At 41.3% G+C, this 25,867-nt stretch overlaps 1 long non-coding RNA gene across 1 annotated transcript in view; it reads right to left on the bottom strand.

Annotated features, from left to right (window-relative positions):
* LOC130355443 (uncharacterized) overlaps nt 1-24,200 on the bottom strand; it is a 67,651-nt gene extending 43,451 nt beyond the window's left edge. The window contains exons 1-2 of the long non-coding RNA XR_008888524.1: nt 24,136-24,200; nt 1,017-1,209 (exon numbers count right to left, since the gene is read on the bottom strand). This is a non-coding gene — a long non-coding RNA (uncharacterized LOC130355443). The remainder of the gene's footprint in view (nt 1-1,016; nt 1,210-24,135) is intronic.
* Between the last annotated feature and the right edge of the window lie 1,667 nt (nt 24,201-25,867).

The following is a 25,867-nucleotide window of genomic DNA, read 5'->3' as shown; positions in this document are numbered from 1 at the left end:
TCCCCTGCAGTCCTTACATCCCCAGCCCTGTATTATGTCTCCTTCACACACGTCCTTCCTCTCTCCTTCCCTCCCCTCCCCCCATGCAAACTTGAAACCTCCCCATGATAAGTTAGGTCCTGTGTAGACAGAGCTGGGGGAGGAGAAGAGCTGTGTACGTCCTCATTCTCCCCCTGTCTTCCTGTGTTATGCAGAGCTGAGCTCTCCATCCTCCGGGAGGGGGGATGAGGGGGCGTGGCTTAATCATCTCCTGCAGACGTGCGGACCTCGGGCTCTGCCCTTTCTCCTCCCCGCTCTAGCTTAGGTGCCAATCACTGCACGGGGGAGGAGAGGGGCTGTACAGGGGGAGGATATGAACGAATGAATATTCAAACTATGGGCCGGGCGACACTGTGCACGGGGCTGGCAGCTATGAGGAAAGGAATGACGAGCTGACCAAAAATGGCTGCGGCTGTAAAAGAAGTGTAGGTCGAGATGCTGGATTATGCAGCGCTTCCTGTCTAGAGAGAAATCACCGAAAAAGGTACTTTCCGTTCCAGATGGGTTATGTGAGTATATTACAAAGTTATATAACTTTTTAAACTGTTGCTAACTGTATAGAATTTTTCACCATTGGACTACTCTTTTAATGATAATATTCCCATTGAGGTTGTGTACATCTGTGTTTTATGATTACTTTGACTAATGTGGTGTGAGCATTTTACTTCAGTATATCATCTTGTATACCAATGTCTTAGTCTGCAGTCTCCTGTGATTTTATCCAGCTTTGTGCACTGTGCTTTTCTCTACATTGTTTAAATATTTGTCTTTTTTATAAGAGTATCATTAATAAAGTTTTGTACACCTTTACAATTTGTTGTTGCTGATCAAATTATTTTGGTGATAAGTTTTCCGTATGGCTATCTCAGCAACCTTTCCATACTGAGTTTTTTGTCTTTTGGTGACACATGGTACTTCTATCCATAAAACACATTACATAGACATCCAAAAGATTAAAGAAAATGAGTGGCACTCACCATTTTTTCTCTTCCATGTATCCAAGAAATGACATTGTGCTGATATCTTCACAGTTTAACAGATGAGGACGTTTATGTGTACATAGGTGATGACAGTTGTTTTGCACTACTTGTGCTTCTACAGACCTCCTCTTCCCTACTAGCTTCACCACTGATATACACATCTATCGTGGCATCATCTAGAAAGGGGGTGCTTAACAAAGGTGCAGCAAAAAAATAAATAAAAACCAAGCAAAAAGATTAGACAATGCAAATTATAGTTATATAAAAATACCTACGTTTATTCAATCATCTTGGAAATTAATCTTGGGAATCTAACGTGCCTCTTTTAGTAAAATGTGAGTGTGTGCCTTGTGCTCCCAGACGTGTCAAAATAGCACTGCATTGCATACACTACATTACTAGCTGGTGAGTGCCACTTATTTTCTTTAATCTCTTGGCTATATCCAATTACATAAAAGCATTCAAATGATCCTATTTGCTTATATATTTGTACAGAAGAAACTTACCAGTTGCTGTTGTGATATATGTAAAGAATATAAAAATATGTAGAATATAACTACAGACTTAGGCTGGTTTCCCAAAAGCATTTTGCAGGTAGATATGTTAAATGCAAAGGACAGGATAGGGTACCATTTTGCGTGATTGAGAAGCCTGTAATTGGGCCTAAATATACTTGTATCCAACCATAGTAACGCTGGCCTAAATATGACCAAACACGAGTAGTCTTTCATATTTATGAGTGTCTGCTGGCTGTCATTCAATGGCAGGTGTCAGAGAAATAGATAGATTGGTAACTTTCTGCAGAGGTCTGTGATTATGCAGAATAAGTGAAGATTCTCAAGGTTATGACAAAAGTAAAGCATGCTTATTGGCACCAATTTGTCAATCATTGTGGCAGATTGACAAATCAGGACAAGTACTACACTGCAGCAGTGACCAACACTATCAAAACTGTCAACTAATGGCAACAGATGATCCAAATCTATAGTTCCATATTACTATGATTAATAGTGTATAACAGTTAAAGCAAAGCTTACAAATGCATTTCCCCTAGTATGCCATTGTACCTTTAGTTGTCTTAAGAAAAAAATTACCATATATAATGCTGAGGCTATGGAAAAATAGAAAAAAAACTATACTTTCCTACTCCTGATCCCCCACTGGTTGTGTTGCAGCTCCCGTTCTTCTGCTTCAAGTCCTCTGCAGCTCATCTATTTAGAACAGGTCCTGCACACACAGCCAATCACTGGCTGAGGCCGGACACCGCTAAAATAAATTCAATCATTTTTGCTAAATATTTGTGTCTGATACCCAAGTCTATATCTCCGTTGCAGTCTAAAGTTTGGTTTGAACAGTCAGTTTAAGCACAAAACAGGCATGCAAGTAAAAAATCAAGAGCTGAAAAATTATGCATATGCAACCCCTAGGAGGGTGATTTCCTTTAACTAGACACATAGAAGAGGACATGAGATCTTTCTGAGCTAAGTAAAGGCTATAAACACATTCAAAAGGTTATGGACTCATTTGTAAGACATGTTTTATTCTTACTTGGTGTAAAAACACTTTCTCCATTGATATTTATAGAAAATTTCTACTTAGTTAGTATGCTTTGCTTTTTTCCTACACTTGTACACAGCCCATTTGATTCTCTATATACAGCCTGGGTCAGCTGTCTTTCAAGGTTTCTCTCCTCCTTGTCCACTGTTTGAGCTGGTGTATTACCCCCTTTCCTGGTGTTACCGCTAAGGCTGGGTTCACATATATCAGGCTTCCTGCATAGTTTCCCTCCAGTGTGCGCCGGAGGGAAACTGATGCTAGAACGGATCCCATTAATTTGAATGGGACAGTTTACAATCATCCAGCATCTCAATTTTGATGCCAGATGGTTGGACACACCGGAAGGCACCTGACAGGCGAATGCAGCTTGCTGCCTTCCCCTGTTCGCTGTCCAGAAACAATGGACACCGGATGCCATGCAACTGATGACAACTTGTCATCAGATGTGCAATCAGTTGCATCGAGATGTAGGCAGAGTTCACCTATGCCAGATGCCGGTCATAGGTGAACCCAGCCTAACACTATACCACTGAGGGAGTAGACAGTATGTCTGACTTATTTATCAAATTTTTCTTATTTTTTCTCTGAGTAGCATATTAACCACTTAAGAATGCAGAGCGTACAGGTATGCCCCTGTTCCCAAGTCCTTAAATCCTTAACCCCGTCACCAGCGTCTCACGAGCAGAGAACACTTTAAACCTGGTAGGTCCAGTCAGGGCCCAGGTTTAATGCTGGACATCACCAATCAGTCCGGAGCCTGACATTAACCCTTTAGATGCCACAATCAAAGTTGATTGCGGCGTCTAAAATGAAAGTGAAAGAATCCCGGCAGCTGAGCGGAGCAGGTTGGGAACTATCACGACAATATTGCGATATCCTGATCAGCTGAGAGGACGTCGAGAGGGCACTTACCTGGCTCCTCGCCATGCAGCCATGCAGGCTGGAGCAGTAGATCACCGAAAACACTGATCAATGCTGTGCTATGGCATTGCATTGAACAGTTTATGCAATCACAAGAATGCATGGTATAGCCCCTAAAGGGGGCTAAAAAAAATTGTAAAACGTGTTAAAAAAAAGATAATAAATGTGAATAAGCACCTCCCCTAATAAAAGTTTGAATTACCCCCCATTTCCCATTTTTTAAATAAAATAATGTAACATAAAATAAAAATAATCATATGTGATACTGCCGCGTGGGTAAATGTCCGAACTATTAATATATAAGGTAGCTAAACTGCAGTCGATGGCATACATGTAAAAAAAAATACCAAAGTCCAAAATTGTGCATTTTTGGTCCCTTTATGTACCATAAAAATATTAATAAAAAGCGATCAAAAAGTCCCAGAAAAGCCCTCATTTAGCCCCGTATGTGGAAAAATAAAAAAGTTATAGGGGTCAGAAAATGACAATTTTAAAAATACTAATTTTGTTTCATGTATTTATAATTTTTTAAAGTAGTAAAATAAAATAAAACCTACATAAATGGGGTATTCTTGCCACCGTATGGACCTACAAAATAAAAATAAAGTGTTATTTTTACTGAAAAAGGTACTGCATAGAAAAGGAAGCTAAAAAAGTAGCAACATTTTGCTTTTTTTTTTTTTTTTGTATTTCACCCCACAAATAAGATTTTTTTTGTTTTGCTACAGATAATTTTATAAAATAAGTGATGTCATTACAAAGTACAATTGGTAATGCAAAAAACAAGCCCTAATATGGGTCTGTAGGTGCAAAATAGATTTTTAGAAGGGGGGGAGGAAAAATTGAAAGTGCAAAAACGAAAACATTTTGAGTCCTTACGGCGAAAATGAGCTTAATCCTTAAAGGGGTACTCCACCTATAGACATCTTATCCCCTGTCCAAGGATAAGGGATAAGATGTCTGATCGCAGGGGTCCCCCGCGATCTCTCCTGCAACCCCCTTAGTCATCAGCTCTGCGGAGCTAAGTTTGCTCCGTGGCTGATAACTCATGATACAGGGACCGGCGGTTTGTGATGTCATGGCTCAACCCCCTGTCATGGCTCCACCCCCCCCCCCTCCCATAGACTTGCACTAAGAGGTGGGGCATGATCTCGTGAGGGGTCGAGCCATGATGTCATGAACCGCCGGCCCCTGTCATCAGCCATGGTGCAAACTTAGCTCCGGAGAGCTGATGACTCGGGGGGCTGCAGAAGAGATTGCGGGGGTCCCCGGCAGCGGGACCCCTGCGATCAGACATCTTTTCCCCAATCCTTGGATAGTGGATAAGATGTCTCGGGGCGGAGTACCCCTTTAAGGGGTTAATGGTAGGAAATGTTAGAATGAGACCTATTGGATACCTTTTAGAAAGTTACTTTATTTAGCATTAAGGAAATAAAAATCTGTGAGAAGTGTTCATAACCTTCATAGGATTAATGTTGTTGTTATTATTGAGATAATAATAATTATTATTACTATTATTGATAATAATAGTAATAATAATAATAATTATTATTATTGATAATAATAATAAATATTTTATTTTCATTATTTACATTGCTGCATTTACAATTAATGTTCCCTAGCAGTCATAAGGATTCCAAGCAATCTGTCTTAGACCTTGTGGTTAGCTAATATATTTAGAAGGCTGATTAGTAACATCTAAGTATTTATGCAGCTCCTGATTCATAACAAGACTGTCATCCTCTGCTACGAAAGAAGCATCCTAAGTATGAGGCGATGAATATTTATAACATATAAAGATATGCATATCATATTTTAAGGGCTTATATTGAATTTTTATTTTGATTAATTTTGTGAACATTTAAGTGGGGGCATGCAGTTACATCAGCACAGACACGAATGATCTAATTCTACATATGTAAGAGTTTGGTTTGACATCAGCAGCTGTGGCGAAGAAAAAGGCATTTCTCTGCCTTGACAAGTTGTCATATGAAAGCCTACAATATGACACACACCACAGGAAACAGTGCGGTAGGAGACACCTAGAAAATATTTTAAGAAAATATTTTTCAAACAACTTACTGAAGCTGTTAGTCCCATACCTTAGCTCTAGGAAGTCACTTATTAAGAATCAACACCAGGCGTGCCAAGCTAAGCTTTTGCTCTTGGTAATTTTCCAAATGAATATTCAGGGCCCAGTCTCAGCCTTGTTTTCAGGGAAGTACATGCCTGGAATGTTAGCAAGTTATTCGATGGAAAAACTGCCCACAACAGACCCAATGTTGATCACATTAATGCATTTGAGTGGGTATAGAGTGCAAATGATTGAAAGTGCTTCCAGATCTTGGTTGCCGAGGACAAAGCACGCTCTGTTCTCTGATCTGATGGTCATTTTATTCAGCAGAGGATGTGGTGCAGGAAAGGGAATGGTGCCAATCACTCTCTAATGCTTCCAAACAGGACCTAGGCCTAGCTCTTTGGATGCTGATGAGTGGGAAATGAAACACAGATGGGTCAGATGGGTAAGGAGTAGGGGATTACAGGTCAGGGCAAAGAGTTGGAATAAATTAAGTGCTTATGAGGTACAGAATGGTACATTGTTGAAGTGAATGGACAGTAAAAAACAATTTCGCCATTGTCGCATGCAGTGAGCAGACAAACCTCCTCTCTTCTTTAGCCACTGTAGTCCATCACATCCTCATTATTTCATGCTGAATGTATGAATTACTTTTTCAAATTCAAGCACTTCATGTCTAATAAATTCTATGGCGCTCAAAAAAAAGCCACCATTCCAGTAAACACTTAAGAATAAATTTGTTAAAGCGTTATTGTATTCCTTCAAAGACGCCATGGTAGTTAGGCTTTTCTGGTTCCCTGGAGACCACAGAAGAATGTGGCAGCATAACTGGTAAAGTGATGTAAAGAGAGCAAAACTATGAAGTCACAGTGCGGTTATAAAACACAAAATGGCTGACATAGAGACATCTGTGATATTCATATTCAACTCTAACATTACAAATATGCCTTGTATTCTTTTTTGTTAGAGTAAACTAATCTGGCCTTGGAATACTAAAGGCATTTATCAAGGTTGTTTTTCACATTAATAGATACTTAGTTTGTTTTTTGTTGCCGATGTAGTGCCAACATATTTCACAGTGTACAAGACTGCTCTCACTAGTCTCCATTCTCAATTACGTTTAACCGATATAAATTACTTTAAATAGATATTCCAGCATTTGAAAACATATCTCCTATCCACAGGACCCCAGCGAACAGAATGGGATCACAGTGTATGAGACTGCTCTCACTAGTCTCCATTCTCAATTATGTTTAACTGATATACATTTCTTTAAAGGGGTATTCCAGCATTTGAAAGGTATCCTTAATCCACAGGACATTCAGCGATCTCCAGAATGGGGTTCTGGCTCTCAAATTGCATGGAGTAGGGTCAACACGCCCCCTCCATGAATTCTCTATGGGAGCGCCATAGACAGCAGAGTACAGCACTTAGGTATCTTCAGCGCTCCCATAGAGAATGCATGGTGGGAGCGTGTCAACCTTGCTCCATGCATATAGAGATTTTGGCGCTCTTTTGAAGATCGCAAGTGGTCCCAGCACTATGAGGCTTCATTCATACGGTGGGAAATTTGCTGAACATGATCGGACATTCTGCAAATAACATGTTTTTCAGACGCAAGGAACGCCTGGAAATGTGACATCTCCATATACGGTAATGCATTTCAGAATGGATCCTGACAAAAATTCTTGTCAATTCCTTTGGTTTTTAGAAATTCCACCATGTGCACAGTGCAGCAGAATCCTATTGAAAGCAATGGGATTCTGCTGCAGCGGAATTTCCTGGCTGAACTTTTAGGAATTTTGTTATGTGAGCAGTCATACATAAAGGGGTTATCCAGTAATAGAAAAACAGAGCTCATTTCTCCCAAAAACAGCACCACACCTGTCTGCATGTTGTGTGTAGTATTACAGTTTGCCTGCATTACCTTACATCGAACTAAGCTGCAAAACCACATCCAACCTGCGGACAAATGTTATACAGTTTTTTAAAGAAATCAGCAGTTTTTCTGGATAACTCCTTTCACTATTGCACCACCTAATGTCAACGTAATAGTTTTTTTTGTTATTCCTATTCATCAAACAGAAGCAAAAAACTATAAATCACTACAGATCACGACTTTTTACCCCATTGCACAAAAACTTGTTTTTTTCTTTTGCTTTCCAGAGACAGCTCTGTGCACCAGGTCTGTAAGCAGTCTGAGGACTTTGTGACAAACTTGCAACTTTTTAAAGAAAAGCTGCATTTCATATATCAGCAAAAAATCAAAAATCAAAAGTGTGTACCAAAGTCATTAAAGTCAAAATCACTTCAGCAAAAAGTCTCAAAATTTTTGCGCTACATTATTGCAATTTTTCTACACCAAAATGGCTCCAAGCCTGTTGATAAATTCCCTATTTTTTATTTATTTTCCCTATATTTTCTACGCCTTTACCTATCATACTCACATTATAGTACAGTCCCTGTCACTACATTTATAACAAAGGCTTCACTAACCTGCATAAAATGGTCATCACTTGCCTTCCTTGTTTAAATATGGTGAATAATTGTTTGCATCAGAGCAGTGTAGCTCAGTGTAAATTTTTAGTATGAGATGTAATGTGACTGAGCTGCTGTTTATAGGGCATCTAATATTTAGATTGTACAGAATAGTGACATTAAAGACTTAGTCCCTAATAAATTATGAAAAGAAACTCTTCTCATAATATAAAAGCCTGAAATATGTTTTGCATATACAGCAGATGAGAATTTAGAATTCTTTGTAAACTATACTTCAATGCTTGAGTGTTATTCTGACTTACGGAAACACTACCCATCACCTTCTATGAGAGTTTAAAAAAAAATCTGTGTAAAACAGCCCACTCAGCTGTTTTGAGAATTCCCCCCCCACACACACACACACACTCTACACCTTATCCAGACTTTAGTATAAGGCTATGTTCATATCAGCGTTCAGAGCACCGTTCACTGATTCTGTTATAATAACGGGTCTTAAGCAGAGAAAAAAAAAACCTGCATGTCAGTTTTTTTTTCTCCAAAATCTTTCAAAATGAGGGACATCTAATGGAATCCTAGATGGACCCCATTCAAAGTGAATGGGATTAGTCGAGTTCCGAGGACACTCTACGTCCCAGCCATGGTATCAGCTGTTGTAAAGGAGGTCCACAACACTGATGTGAACATAGCCTAAGGTGTATGGGCCCCTATAGGGTTAGACGTTGAGAAAGGAGGCGTTGCCTCCGAAACGTCGTAAGGTGTCGACGCAAGCTCCAGTCTGTTCCAGTCTGTTCCCCTTGGTGAGAGGAAGGTCCATGTACTGAAGGAAGCCCGGCTATGGGGTGAAGATTTCCTACAGCCTGGAGAGTGTCGAGCACGTCCGAAGAAGGTGCACTTTGGGCGAATTGACATTTTGTAGTATCTACTTTTTGCAAAGACTTTGCCTGACATATTGTGAATCTTTTAACATTTTTTCACTAAAAGCAATTTATAAAACAAAGTTGTTGGTGGCGTTTTTTCAATTTTGGTAATTAGTTGAGTTCCGAGGACACTCTACGTCCCAGCCCTGTTATCAGCTGTTGTGAAGGAGGTCCACAACACTGATGTGAACATAGCCTAAGGTGTATGGGCACCTATAGGGTTAGACATTGATCTACAAACAGTAGTCACTTAAAGTACCTACACTTTAATCAAATACCAATATATACATAACCCTATGGGGATGTACCATAAAAATATTTAACCTACAAAAGCACTACAAGAAAAATGACTGGAAATAATATACTTTATTTATTATGAAATATACTACTACATAAAAACAATTAAAATCAACACAACACATAGAGGGAGGAGGCCAAACCTATGGGACCTAATCACATTTAATAAAGCTATAAGGTACTACCAGTGCATTTATTACAGGTTATAATAATAATAATGATAATCATAAAAATAAAAAACATAATAAAGTGCCATCAGTGCATATTCTGCAATGATGAATATACACAAGTGTGTGCAAATAATGGGCTCAGAAATACAATTATAATGAAAACTCATTCCAATGAATGCAGTTAGATAACCTGTAATGTGCATTATATACAGTATATGCCATGCTATCTGTACACAATGCATTATTTTTATGTGAACTACAACCATATACAATATTATGACATCTTTAAAGGGGTACTCCGGTGGAAAACTTGTTTTTTTTTTTTTTAAATCAACTGGTGCCAGAAAGTTAAACAGATTTGTAAATAACTTCTATTAAAAAATCTTAATCCTTCCAGTACTTTTTAGGGGCTATATACTACATAGGAAATGCTTATCTTTTTAGATTTCTCTGATGTCCTGACCACAGTGCTCTCTGACGACCTCTGCTATCCATTTTAAGAACTGTCCAGAGTAGGAGAAAATTCCCATAGCAAATATATGCTGCTCTGGACAGTTCCTAAAATGGACAGCAGAGGTCAGCAGAGAGCACTGTGGTAATGACATCAGAGAAATCTAAAAAGATAAGCATTTCCACTGTAGCATATAGCCCCTAAAAAGTACTGGAAGGATTAAGCTTTTTAAATAGAAGTAATTTACAAATCTGTTTAACTTTCTGGCAACAGTTGATTTAAAAAAAAAATTAAAGGTTTTCCACCGGAGTACCCCTTTAAGTACAAACTGTACCCCGTATACAAATGTTAAAATACCTCTGTGTACAAGCAGTACGGCCCACCTAACAGAAGATAACAACTATGCCGCACCTCTTTAATACACAGATATACCCCAAAAGTAAAGATCCCAGTTGGAAAGGCTTCCTTCACCTTAGACTGTAATGCTGTTTCACATGTCAAGTTTTCTAAAGAAGTAGTCATTCATGGCTCAATTTACACGACCTTTTTATATGCAGTCGTACGCTATACTTTGCATATTTTAACCCAAAGTGCACTCTTTCAACATATACTGTACTTGGAGGCACATGAGATATGTTTAAAGCCTGATGGGCTGCATTTGTGAGAGGGGCGGAAGTAATTATCGCTCCCTGCACTTCCAGGTGGGGCTTATTGGGAACAGGTGGGGGCGTGTGTATATAACTCTCCCCTCTCCTACAGGGGCGGAGCACGTGACGTTTGTGGAACCCTCCCTTATTTTGTTCCTTCACCATAGGGCATGCCCTCTATAGGCGTGCCCTCATTGCGCGGTTATGGCACAGCTCAGACCGCTATACTAGGGTAGGTTCTTGTATAGGTATATAGGCAATCTTTCCTGTCACTAGTACATGTATGGAGCCCGAACACAAATGCACTTTTCCCAAATTTTCTCAAATCTGCTTGTACATTGGTTATATCAAACAAGAATGTCAGATCTTTCTCCCATACCTATATAAAAGAAACATGTTGTCTTGGATTCTAGTCACTGGTGGGTGACAACATTGGTTAAAGTGGCCCCTCAACATACGATGGTAATCCGTTCCAAATGGACCATTGTTTGTTGAAACCATCGTATGTTGAGGGATCCGTGCAATGTAAAGTATAGGACAGTGGGCTACAACCTGTGGACCTCCAGATGTTGCAAAACTACAACACCCAGCATTTGGCTGTCCAGGCATGCTGGGAGTTGTAGTTTTGCAACATCTGGAGGTCTGTAGGTTGAAGACCACTGGTATTAAAGGTTGTACTCACATGTCTCCGCCGCTCCGGACCGTAAGCGCTCGTCACCGCTGCCCTGGATGTCGCCTTCTATCGCTGTTGCCGTGTCCCCGGGGTGTCCCCCGACGCTCCAGCAAGGCCTCTGCTTCCCCGGCATCCTCGCTCTCCGTCGCCACCATCACTTCGCTATGCACGCCGCTCCTATTGGATGACGGGACGGCATGCACAGCGACGTGATGACAACGATGGAGAGCGCCGACGATGCAGGGATCCCGAAGGAGACGCGCTGGAGCCCCGAGGACAGGTAAGAGACAATCACCGGAGCTCACGGGGCACCGTAAACGGCTATCCGGTGGCAGCTGAAGCAGTCTGCGCTGCCGGATAGCCGTTTATGTGATGGCCCCGACATACAAAAGCATTGTATGTTGACACTGCCTTCAACATGCGATGGCCTCTAAGAGGCCATCGTATCTTGAAATGATAATATGTTGGGGCCATCGTAGGTCGGGGGGGGAGGTCACTGTATATTGATACAAGGTGATCTGACAGTGTCATCCCCTTTTCTTGTTGCGAAGTCTAGGCATTAGAGTGAATGAAAATCTAAAATCTAAATGGCAGAGCCTGCTTATTACTTTTGTTGTCTCATCACTGCAGTTTTCATTTCTTCCTTCCTCCTATTCACCTCTCTTTACTCTTCTCTAATTTCTTTTCTTCTTTCGGTCTTAAGAGTGTTTTCGCAGACATTCACCTTTTTCCCCAGATAATAATAGAGGAATATGAATATGAAATTAGCCTAGAAGCTAAAATGAACACATATAAAAAAATGGATGTGCATATTAGAGAAATGTTCTATTATTTAATAGAAAGCTGCAGATGCCCACTATTCATCCGATTCCTTTTATTAACCCATCAGCCCTATTGAAACACATTGGGATGAGTGCACTTGCGTGAAGACTGATTTATCTCCTGCGTTCATGCTATGAATAACACTCTCATTTCGTTTGCTTCATTACACTAGAACAATCTGCGAAGGGAAATCTTTGCTTCCAAAGATTTCATTTGGCCCCAATTATAAAACCTTCTGCCTCACCTATTTTCTATTCATTTCATTAGTAAATTTGTCAACTATGGGCTGAACATGGAAATTTCAATAGCCTTTTTTACTGTATCTAATTAATACAAATACATAATTGGTTATAGTAATGTTAATATTGTACTGTATCTGTAAGTTTTTTATGGAACAATGAGGGTGCTTGACTATGGAGGGCACAGTATGCCTAGAACATATGAATAGTCAGAATAAGGCTTCTTCATTTAGGTACTATTACCAACTAACTCAAGACCAACCAAAAAAAAGCTAAAATTTAACAACTTTTATTGAATACAGTTAAAACCTATAGTTACTATAAAATGGATACAGAGTCATGGGTCTACAATACAATAAGACTCTAACCAGCGTCAATCCCCTATTTAACACCCTTACTAAACCCGACGCATTTCCCCCTGGGTTAAATATATCCACGGTTCCGAGAGGGATCCCAATCTACTTCACAGTTCTTAGGAAACAGATAAAATGCAAGGGAGCCATTGGCTCAGTGCCCCACCATTTAGTGATGCAGGCGGCCCAATTGGATTATCCCACCACCTGCATCATTCTACTGTATAGAGAGTAGTCACGCTTGGTAAAAGAAGCCTGGCATGCTTAGATGACCATGTAAGAGGCGAGCTATGATAACTCAGTAATGCACGGGGGCCTAGTTATCATCATTATTTATTACAGTGTCCATTATTCAGGGGGCACAGTGTGTTGCAGTATTCTGAGGTAGTATGAAGTAAGATCTGCTCCAAAAGGGAAAAACCAAAGCCATTTGGGCAGCAAACTCTTAAGATTTGAGATTCAGGTGAAAGAAATGTTGAGAGTGCTCTGGACTAAATGGAGAAGATAGAGAAGGATAGAATTGCTTTATAGGGGTACTCCGGCCCTAAGACATCTTATCCCCTATCCAAAGAGGGGCAAAGTCGTGATGTTACGATACTCCATCCCCGTAGTCGTGACCCGGCAGACTCGGAGGCTGCAGCGCTGCGTGCAGCTCCCAGAGGTGGGTGCTGCATGCGAGATTGCGGGAGTCCCCAGCGGTACGACCCCCGCGATCAGGCATCTTATGCCGCATCCTTTGGATAGGGGATAAGATGTCTTAGAGCCGGAGTACACATGTTTTGAATCTAGATGTTTATTCTGTCTCCTGGGTCCAGGAGTGAAAAAAGGCTAACACCGCCGCCCCCCCCCCCCCCCCCCCCCCCCCCCCTCTAAAAAAAAAGAAAAAAAAAAAGATTATGCATTGCACATCAGGAGGGCATAATAATAAAAAACGCAATTCTGTTTTTTTTTTTTTTTTTTTTACTTTTATGCCATTTACCATACGGGATTGATATGGTTATATACCAATTTTCAAGATAATAATGTGCCTTGTCACAGAACAAGGAGTGGTAAAGCTTTCCTTCATAAAGGTGTACCAACTAAATGACGTGGCCAGCAAACAGTCTGGATCAGTCTGGCATCACCTGTCTTGAATCTAGATGTTCATTCTTTCTCTGACTGCAGGACTGCGCCATTGCATATAGGGAGGACAGAATAATAAAAAAGCAATTCCTGGGTTTTGTATTTTTTTTACTTTTACGCCATTTACCATACAGGATTGATAATGTTATATTTTCATAGCTTGAACAATTGCACATGCGGCAATACCAAATATGTTTATTTTATTATGTTTACATGTTTTTTAAATGAAAAAATCAGAAAAGGGGGGGTTGTTTGAACTTTTAATATGGAAGGAGTTAATGTGTTTTGTTTTTAAACATTTATTAATTTTTTTTTACACTTTATTGTTCCCTTAGGGGACTTTTAGGAGGAATCAGTAGATTCCTCATACAGATCAATGAAGTGCAGGGGGGGGGGGGGGGGGGGGCATGAACCAGCTACTGGCTCCCAGTGCTGGCTCCCAGCTACTTAAAACAGCTGGGGGTCACCGGGTATGGAGTGGGCTCGAGTCAGGAGCTCACTCCAGTCACCCTGAGCGGTCGGGTTGCGAAGGAAGGGGTCAAAATCTTCTCGAGGCAGCAATGTGCCACCCCTGTGAAGATGCCGCCTGAGTCTGATGGACCCAGCGAGACCCATTGTAGGGCCAGCACTGCTTGTAGGCACTCGTAAGGTCTGCAACTAGATGGCATAAAGCCCCTTAGAAAAATATCTCAGCATATGCTCACCATTGTGATACCCCTGCCAAGAATTATGGATTTGCCACAATTTGAGGATGGTCACCCAGCTTTAACTTTGTGGTAATGACATAAATACTGCATATGATACAAAATGTTTATTATCTAAACTCCTGACTTTGTTAGTCTGCAGTTAAAATGAAAGCGCCTACAAACCAAACCAATCTGGTGCAAATATTAAATAGAGTGTGGCCAAAGATTTTGGTTGCTCTCGCAGGCTGAGGTAAATATACACAAAATGGAAAGGTTGTAATATGAAAACATACAGTTAGACAAAGGAAGGCATCAAAATGTCAGGAGAGAAAACTGAAAGCAGTAAAAAAAAAATGATAAATAATAAAAATAGATAATGCGCAACACATATGAAAAACAAAGGGATGGAAAGAGGAGTCTAAGTTTGTGACTGAATGAAATTGTCTGAATGAAATGGGATTTACATATACAAAGGTTTACAAAAACAGCATGAGGCTAAGTTTCAACTTTTTTTTTTTGTGCTGCGTTTTTTGGGTCGAAAAAAAACGCCTAAAAAAAACGCCTGAAAAACGCCAGTGCAATTTCCTGCATCTGGCATTTGTAGGGTACCAAAAAAAAAAAAAAAGATGCAGCAGTGACCGAAAGATTTTTATTAAACGAAATGTATATATTTTATAATAACATTTTTATGAGTTTTTTTTAATATCGTGTGTGTGTTTCACTTTTTTTTTCTCTATTTTTTAAATTTTTTAGGTAGTACTTCTACTCCCAGCATGGAACAGACTGTTCCAGGATGGGAGTAGTAGTACCTGTACTATAGACATATCGCCCCTGGTGTCAGTCCTGACACCGGATGCGATCGTCCATAACATAGCAGAGATGCGGCTCTATACAGCGCTCACATCTCTGTACTATACTCCGGCCAGTGATGTGAATAGAACATCATTCATATTTCCCACCCCAGAGCTGTGATTGGCCACATGGTTGCAGCCAATCACAGCTCTGAGGCTAAGCTCCACTTGATTTTTTGTCCTGCGTTTTTAGGGATTAAAAAAACGCCAGAAAAAATGTCTGAAAAATCGCCAGTGCAATGTACGTCATCATGCATTTTTTTCTGGCGTTTTTTTCATTTGTGTGGAAATTGTATTTTTGTGACCTTTTGACCTTTTTTGTTTTTTTTTGGTACCCAAAATTTGTTGGGTACCAAAAAAAATAAGGATGCTGCATTGATGGAAAACATTTTATTAAACAAAATGTTTATATTTTATAACAAACTTTTTATTATTTTTTAATAAAGTGTGTGTTTCACTTTTTTTTCTCTATTTTTTTAAATTTTTTTTAGGTAGTACTACTACTCCCAGCATGGAACAGACTGTTCCATAGACAGATAGTAATAGACAGATCGCCCCGGGTCTCAGTCCTGACACCCGCTGCGATCGTCCATTATATAGCACAGATGCCGCTGTATACAGCGCTCACATCTCTGCACTATACTCCGGCCAGTGATGTCATTCATATTTCCCACCCAGAGCTGTGATTGGCCGGATGGTTGCAGCCAATCACAGCTCTGAGGAAAATATCAATGAGTGAGTGGGCCGGCCCGGAGTATAGTGCAGAGCAGGGATGCGAGCACTGTATACAGTCGCTCCATCTCTGCTATAGACAGGACGGTCACAGTGGGTGTCAGTAGTGACCATCCACTGTGATGTGTCCTTAGGCAGGCACTACTACTCCCAACATGGAGCACACTCTGCTCCATGCTTGGAGCTGTAGTATCTGCATTAATAGACAGATCGCAGCGAGTGTCACTTCTGACACCCGCCGCGATCTGTCTATCAATGCACTACAGCTCCCAGCATGAGGCAGAGTGTACTCCATGTTGGGAGTAGTATTACCTGCAGTTATGGAAAGATCACAGCGGGTATCACTTCTGACACCCGCTGTGATCCACCTGTATAATATATAGATGCAGCGGCAGCTCTCCTATGGTCCCCTGCACGGCCGTATATATACACATGTTGCTATTTCTCACAGAGAGCTGTGATTGGCTGGAACCATCTGGCCAATCACAGCTCTGCGGGAAATATGAATATGTGTATATATACGTCAGTGCAGGGGACCATAGAAGAGCGTCCGCCCGCATCTATACATTAGACAAGAGGACCGCAAGGGACCCCGGTGATCTGTCAATTAGTACAGGTAACTACGACTCCCATCATGGAACAGTGTGTTCCATGCTGGGAGTAGTAGTACTAACTAAAGAAAATATAAAAAATAAAGAAAAAAAGTGAAAAACACACACACAATACATTTTTATAATTTTCGGCTACATTTTTATTTCCCCGCACACATAAATTGATCCCTGTTAAAAAGTAATAACATTTTTTTAATCAAAAATATAAAGTTTGTTAGATACAATTTTTTCCTTCACTACTGTATCTTTTTTTTTTTTTTAATGGTACCCTACGAAATTTTATTCAAAACAGGTATCTCCATGACTTTTTTGGATCGCTAAAGTCCAAAAAAGATTAAAAACTGCCCGCAAAAACGCCAAAGTTAAACACCACATATCGTTTTTCTTAGCGTTTTCTCACTCTCAGAGACTACTATTGGAGCAAAACGCCACGATTTTGACTAAAAACTTCGATTTGAGCGACATATAGCGTTTTTTCAAAACGTCAAGGAGCTGAAAAAACGCAGAAAAAAGTGAAAAAACGTCAAAAGGATTAAAAAAAATGCCAAAGTGAAAAAACGCCAAGTGGAATTAGAAATTTGTGATTTCTCATTGATTTACAGCTAACATCTGGCTGCAGCGTTTTTTGGCCAAAAAAACGCCATGCGGCAGAATTGTCGTTTTTCTTGCCATTTTGCCCCCCCCAAAAAAACAAGTGGAGACTTAGCCTGAGAGAAATATGAATGAGTAAGTGGCCGAGTATAGTGCAGAGATGCGAGCACTGTATACAGTTTCTCCATCTCTGCTATAGACAGGACGATCACAGCGGGTGTCAGTAGTGATACCCACTGACACCCGCTGTGATCGTCCTGTATAATGTATAGATTCGGCCACTCTTCTATGGTCCCCTGCACGGCCGTATATATACACATACTCCTATATCCCACAGAGAGCTGTGATTGGCTGGAACCATCTGGCCAATTACAGCTCTCTGCGGGAAATATGAATAGGCGTATATATATACGGCAGTGCAGGGGACCGTAGAAGAGCGGCCGGCCTATACATTATACAGGAGGATCGCAACGGGTGATCTGTCAATTAGTACAGGTGCTACTACTCCCATCATAGAACAGTGTGTTCCATGCTGGGAGTAGTAGTACTACCTAAATAAATGTAAAAAATAAAGAAAAAAGTGAAAAACACACACACACTACATTTTTATTATTGTCGCCTACACTTTAAGGTCCCCGCCCGCCCGCATAAATTGATCCCTGTTTAAAAAGTAATAAAAATTTTGTTATAAAAAAGATACATTTCGTTAAATACAATTTTTTCCTTCACTTCTGTATCTTTTTTTTTTAATGGTACCCTACAAAATTTTATTAAAAAAAAGGTATCTCCATCACTTTTTTTGATTGCTAAAGTCCAAAAAAGAATGAAAAACGCCTGCAAAAATGCCAAAGTAAAAACCCACATATCGTTTTTCTTGGCGTTTTTTCCCTCCCATAGACTTCTATGGGAGAAAAACGCCACGATTTTGACAAAAAAATCGCCAGTGGCTCAACAAGCTGCGATTACCAATGATCTGAAAAACGCCAAAAAGAGTGAAAGAACGCCAAAAGCATAAAAAACAAAACGCCAAAGTGAAAAACGCCAAGTGGAATAAGAATTTAGCGATTTGTCATTGATTTACAGCTAACATCTGGCCGCAGGGTTTTTTGGCCGCAAAAAAAGCCGTGGGGCAGAATTTGCGATTTTCTTGGCGTTTCCCCCCGCAAAAAAAACCAAGTGGAATTCCAGCCTTAGGCCCTTAGGCAAAAATGGAGTGTGGAGGATTGGACTAAAGTGATATACAGTGATACCGATCTGTATTGTCCAAGGAAATAATGCTGGACCTTTTGTCTGTGTCATTCTAGATAAACATATAGAAGAGGCCTGAAGAAAACAACCTCACTCATACATGATATAGGATTGCATGTCAGGTAAAGTACCAGGGGAGATGCCAGTCATTACTCTGCATCATTTCATTGTTAGAAAATAGGTTTGATAACAACGAAACCAATTTTCAAGATAATCATTTGTCTTGTCACAGAACAAGGAGTGGTAACGCTTTCCTTCATGCAAGGTGTGCCAACTAAATGATGTGGCCAGCAAACAGTCTGGATCTCAGTGAGAAAATAAAAAGAAAAGTTCATCATTGACAAGGTTTCCCCCTGCAAAGCTGATCTATTAATCTCTCTTTTAAAAAGTGTTATTATCTCACTTAATATAAAATACCAGTGGAAATTCGATGCCGAAACAAAAGAAATGTCAATCTGAGGAGGAGCAACAAAATAAAAAAATAGTTATTTATTTATAAAATTTTATTTTTCCTTAATTAGTGATTCCATAATTTGCATACTTTCATTTAGCACAGTGGCTCGCACGGTTTAATAAACATATAAACATGGCATGCCTTTAAAACTGTCTATTCTAATTTTTACATTAACTATTCATTGGCATTCTTTGCGCACCTACGGTAAATTTAAATGCACACTGTGCATAAAAAAAATGTGTCTCCCCACAATGCTGGCTCTTGTGGTGTAAATGCCACAGTAAATCTGGGGCAGTGTTAAAAGGAGTAATCCGGCCAAAGGGGTTATCTGGCCAAAGAGTAGCATCTGCATTCTATGCGGGGCTGCATCTCCAGTCTCGGAAAGCTCTTTTTGGTTCCGGGACTGGGGACGTGATGTAATGACACACCTCCTCGTGATGTCACACCACGCCCCCTCCCATGGACATAAATGGAGGGGACATGGCAAGACATCACAAAGAGGAGTGATGTTACGTCACGTCACCAGTCCTAGAAACAAAGAGCTTTCCGAGACTGGAGACACAGCCCCGCATAGAATGCAGGGGTACTCCACCCCTAGACATCTTATCCCCTATCCAAAGGATAGGGGATAATATGTCTGATCAGGGGGGCCCGCCGCTGGGGACCCCCACAATATAGCACACAGCACACACCTGTTACAGCTCCGGAAGCGCTGGAAGGTCTGGCTCCCAACCACAGGGATGGAAGATTGTGACGTCCCGACTCCGCCCCGTCACACCCCCTCCCATAGACTTGCATTGAGGGTGCGGGGCGTGACGTCACACGGGGGCGGAGTCGGGATGTCACGATCTTCCGTCCCCGTGGTCGGGAGCCAGACCCTCCAGCGCTTCTGGAGCAGTAACAGGTGGGTCCTGCGTGCTATATTGCGAGGGGTCCCCAGCGGCGGGACCCCCGCGATCAGACATCTTATCCCTTATCCTTTGGATAGGGGATAAGATGTCTAGGGGTGGAGTACCCCTTTAATATCAAAATAGGTCATGCTATTGCTTTAGGTTCACAAAGTATAAACTTCTGATGCACACTTTAACCTGACTTGACAATGATTTCGTTGAATATTAGCATAAGAATAATTCTCCATGGTGTGTTACAATGCGGGCACCTGTGGGTGAAGTAGAGACCCAATTGTTAGACATTCGACTCCAGCCAATTCCATTATACTATGTGGTGACAGTGGAGGAGATGGAACAAGTAACTAAAGCCTAAATAATGTATTATTTGTAAATGTATCTATTATGTTATTATTATCAATGGAATGTTTTTATAACTTTTCTCAGAACAGCCATTTGTACTTATGCATTCACTAAAGTGACCTGCTGAATAAAAGAATGAATGGTTGGAAGGGATATATGCACATTTTTTTCTTTAATAGGCCTGGGAGAGCTGGGTTATTTTTATCTGAGGATGCTTTTAATTTGATTCAAATATGCTTTACCACATGTTCTGCCAGAAGATCAAAAGGAATGGTAACAAACATTTAATCTTTTTATTCTAGGATTGGCACAAAACCCTCATCAAAAAGTGCATGCAGTCAAACAGCTTATCTCCAGTGAACTGTTTCCCCTAATGTGTTCTTAATTATAATCCTACATATTGCTCAGTGTGGCCCATTGAACAATATGGCAGTCATTTCTTTGCAGTCCTCACTGTTCTTTGAACTGGGCTAAAATGGATACCAGATCAACAGGATCTGACTGCTGGCGAATCAAATGAGATCCAATCTCTGGATAATGGATATTCAGCTGTCCTCCAGGAACACACTTTTAGTAGACAGCTGGTGACTGTGAAAACAGAAGCAGAGTTGACCAGAATAGATGGAGGGGGGGGGCACTTTCTCAGTAATCAAATGAATACATGGAAATCCCTTTCTAAATTTAGTACTGCAGGTAATGTGATTATGGTGCATGCCCGGAAGAGCTCCTGAAACACCTTAGGAAACGGAAAAATATAAGCAGAAGATGACCTGGGAAAGTTATGTCTCTATTATATTTATTGTGTATCTTGCAAATGATTTAAAAATGTTAACATGGATAATCAACTTTTGTAAAAATAAATAAATAAATAATTAAATAAATAAAGATAACTAAAAAAAAACCATAATAGCCTACACAGGAAAAATAGCATTTTCAAGGAGTACTCCGCCCTAGACTTCTTATCCCCTATCCAAAGATGTCTGATTGTGGGGGTTCCCTACAGCACCCGGCGTTCGTTTAGAGCATCGGGTGCAGTGCTGGACGTTCGTGACGTCACCGCCGCACCCCGCTTGTGACGTCATGGCCACGCCCCCTCAATGCAAATCTAAGGGAGGGGGCGTGGCGGACGTCACACCCCCTCCCATAGACTTGCATTGAGGGGGTGTGACTATGACATCACAAGTGGGGCGCGGCCGTGACGTCACAAGCCTTCGACCCGCATCACCAATCATTCGGCACTGGATATCTGAGGTGCCACAGATGAGATCACGGGTGTCCCCCAGCGGCGGGACCCCCGCGATCAGACCTCTTATCACTTATACTTAGGATAGGGGATAAGACGTCTAGGGTCGGAGTATCCCTTTAAGGTCCAAGATTGTTATGGAGCACTTGCTGTAGACACACAGCACATATATGAGCTGTTTCAGTCCACAGTGGCAAATCTGATTTGAAAAAATTCAATGGGGTAGATTTTTTTGTTTGACTGGCATGTCATTCGTTTCAACCCCTAGAGGACAAATGGCAAATATGGAAGGTATGGCAGCACAAGGGGATTTTAAAGCGAGCTCAGGAGCTAAGCTCACATCATAACTAGTGAGAAATGGCTGCTATTAGGAGCCAGGACTTACCGCTAATGACAGGCAATGGAAAAAACACAGTTGTGCGACATTAACCCTTTAGATCCTACAATCAAAGTCGAGCGGATGATCTAAAATGGCTAAAATACAGTTGCAATACTTCGCAGTAAAATCCCACGGTCTCGTGCCATAGGACCGAAGCTCTGGTTATATGGGCAGCCTCAGTAGCCTGTAAAAGCAGAGCGCTGATAACACTGATCAATGCAATGCCTGTGGTATATTATTGAAAAGTGTTTGGTTTGCAATCCAAAGAATGCATATTATTGTGGCCTATGAGACTTTAGTTTATAAAAAGTTAATAAATGTGAATAAGACTCCTCCCTTTTTCCAATTTTTCAAATAAAATTATGTAAACAAAAATAAACATAAACACATGTTGTATCGCCGCTTTTAAACATAAAATATATTGCTAAAGGGGTACTCCGGTGGAAAACGTTTTTTAATCAACTGGTGCCAGAAATTTTAACAGATTTGTAAATTACTTCTATTAAAAATTCTTAATCCTTCCAGTACTTATTAGCGGCTGTATAAGAAATTCTTTTCTTTTGGTATTTATTTTCTGTCACCACCACAGTGCTCTCTACTGACACCTCTGTCTATTTTAGGAACTGTCCAGACCAGCATATGTTTGCTATGGGGATTTTCTCCTGCTCTGGACAGTTCCTTACATGGACAGAGGTGTCAGCAGAGAGAACTGTGGTTGTGACAGAAAAGAAATCCAAAAAGAAAAGAATTTCCTCTGTTGTATACAGCCGCAAATAAGTACTGGAAGGATTAAGATTTTTTCATTAAAGTAATTTACAAATCTGTTTTACTTTCTGGCATCAGTTGATATAAAAAAAAAAAAGTTTTCCACCGGAGTACCCCTTTAATTAAACCGTAACTGTACAGTCAATGGCTTAAATATATAAAAAAATAATAATAATTATAGTCCAGAATTGTGTATTTTTGATCAATTCATATACCAGAAAAAAAAGTGTTCAAAAAGTCTAGGGGGCCCAGGCCTTGAGCTATGTAAGGGGCCCCAAAATTTCTGATGGCAGCCCTGTGTATGAGGGCTCATTTTTATGGCCCACCCCGACTCTACCCATATGCCTATGACTCCGTCCTAGACCTAAATTAATATATTAATGCTATATTTAAATAGTTTGGACATGTGTGATGAATGAGACGATACCATATGTGTATATGTTTAATTTTATTTATTTTTTTACACATTTTTTTTCACAATAATTGTATCCCTATAGGATATGATTTTGTCACGGTGGCAATCATTAGCCCACTGGAGCCAATTTCCCGCATTTAGGCATCTAAAGGGTTAATCACCTCATTGGAGATGTCAGCCATTAGCCATGGGTCCCTGCTGCTGATAGCAGCCTGGACCCATTGGGTATGAAACACTCTCAGCTTTTGAGCATGCTTTAAATTGCAAAAGTGGTTGCAGCGTGTACACTTATGCCCTGTGTCCTTAAAGCTGCTCGGGACCCCCGTGATCTTGCACGCAGCTCCCCTCTGCAATCAGTACCTGGAGCGTGTTCGCTCCGGGTCTGATTACTAGCGATCATGGGGCCGGAGCATTGTGACATCACGGCCCGCCCCCTGTGTAATGTCATGCTCCACCCCCTCAATGCAAGCCTATGGGAGGGGGCGTGGCAGCGAACATGCTCAGGGGACTGAATGTAATGGGGTGCTGTGTGCAAGAACATGGGAGTCCCCAGTGGCGGGTCCCCCGCGATCAGGCATCTTATCCTCTATCCTTTGGATAGGGGATAAGATGTCTTAGCGCTGGTGTACCCCTTTAAGTGATTATGCAATAAAAGCAACTGTTAACAGAGAGGCCTACCCAAACTATATGGGGCTCCATATAGTTTGGGTTGGCTCCCCTGTTAATAGTTGTCCCATTATAGTTGTTGTAGGCCTGGGGGAAACTATTTGCAAAGAGGGCTTACAACAACTATGTGGGCACAACTATGTGGGCACAACTTGCCCCTATATAGTTAGTTGTAGGCCTCTCTCTGCTAATTGTTGCACCCCCCCCCCCCCCGCCCCATATACTTGTAGTCATTAGCCCTTTCCCCTAGGCAGCAGGCCCCAGCTAGTTGCCACTGCAATAGAATTCTGCCCCGGACCCGCGGCCCCAAGTCATATAATATATACATTTTTTTATAGTACTCTCCAGTCCTCAGGGCAGGCTCCTCATGTAATCTCCTTACTACTGGGGTGACACACTGTAACAAACCATCCTCATGTTATTAATGTACTACTGGGGTGACACACTGTAACAAACCCCCTCCTCATGTTATTAACTTACTACTGGGGTGACATGCGACCACGAACTCCAGCTCAGCTCAGCCCCGCCTCCTCCACAGAATCACACAGGTCCTTCAACCACTATTACATCTATCCTGCACAGTCACATGATGGTCACATGATAGTGACATCATCACAGGTCCTATACCATTAGCATCTTGGCTGCGGAGGGAGGGGATAATGTTACAGCAATGCACTCCTGACAGCAGATAACTAGATAGAGGAGCGCAGCCCCGCCAGTGTTGTCTTAGGGCTTCCTAAAAAAACAAAGCTGCGGAAGGGTACGCTGTAGACAGTTGTCTTATATGTTTATGTGGTGCACTGGGCCTGCTTACAAGCAGGACAGAAGGGGGCCATTCCATTACAGCGGGACATGACCCCGAAAACTGGACTGTCCCATTCAATCCGGGACAATTGGTGGGCCCCCAGTGGTCAGTGTGTTACAAACAGTCCCTTACTGACACACACAAATAAAAGTCTGGGTCCAGCCGGGCCCCCCTGGACCTCTGGGCCCCTTACCCGAGTATGGGTTGTACCCCCCTGATGGCGGCCCTGCTCATACATCCCTATATATGGAAACATAAGTGTTATAGGGGTCAGAAGAGGACAATTTTAGGAATACTCGTTTTCTAACAAAAGTTTATAATTTTTAAAAGTAGTAAAATAAAGCAAAACCCATATAAATTGTGTACCATTGTAATAGTATTAACCAACAGCATAAACATAATATGACAACATTTTTACCGTAAATAGCACTGGGTAGAATTAAATTCCCCGAAACTTTTAAAATTGCAAGTTTTTTTTTTCTATTTTGTCCCCAACCAAAACCCCATTTCCCCCCATCAACTTTTTAACCCACAAAATTAGCAAAAATCAAATAATGAATCCCCCCCCCCCATTGGGTAGGAGCAAGCCCATTTTGGCCTTAAAGGGGTACTCCACCCCTAGACATCTTATCCCCTATCCAAAGGATAGGGGATAAGATGTCAGATCTGCTGCAGCACCCCGCTATCATTACTGCACAGAGCGAGACCGCTCTGCACGTAATGACGGGCAATACAGGGGCCGGAGCATCGTTACATCATGGCTCCGCCCCTCGTGACGTCACGGCCTGCCCTGTCAATACAAGTCTATGGGAAGGGGGCGTGGCGGTCGTCATGCCCCCTGCCATAGACTTGCATTAAGGGAACGGGCCCTGATGTCATGAGGGGCGGGGCCATGATGTCACGCTGCTCCGGCCCCTGTATCGCCCATCATTACGCACAGAGCAAACTCGCTGTGTAGTAATGATGGCGGGGTGCTGCAGCGGCGATCCCCGGGGTCCCCAGCAGCGGGACTGCGGCAATCTAACATCTTATCCCCTATCCTTTGGATAGGGGATAAGATGACAGGGGCGGATTACCCCTTTAAGGACCAGGCCAATTTTTGTTTTTGCACTTTCGTTTTTCCTCCTCTCCTTCTAAAAATCCTAATGCTTTCAATTTTGCACTTACAGACCCATGTAAGGGCTTGTTTTTTGCGTAACCAATTGTACTTTATAATGACATAACAAATTTTATAACATGATCTGCAGCGAAACAAAAAAAAACGTATTTGTGGGGTGAAATAAAAAATGCTATTTTATTCATTTTTGGGGGCTTCCCTTATTACGCAGTGCTCTTTTTATTAAAAATGGCACCTTATCTTTATTCTGTAGGTCCATACGGTTACAAGGATACCCAATTCATGTAGGT

Source organism: Hyla sarda, chromosome 2 (assembly GCF_029499605.1).
Source record: "Hyla sarda isolate aHylSar1 chromosome 2, aHylSar1.hap1, whole genome shotgun sequence".
Classification (NCBI taxonomy): Eukaryota; Metazoa; Chordata; class Amphibia; order Anura; family Hylidae; genus Hyla; species Hyla sarda.
This window is presented reverse-complemented; position numbering and strand designations above follow the sequence as displayed.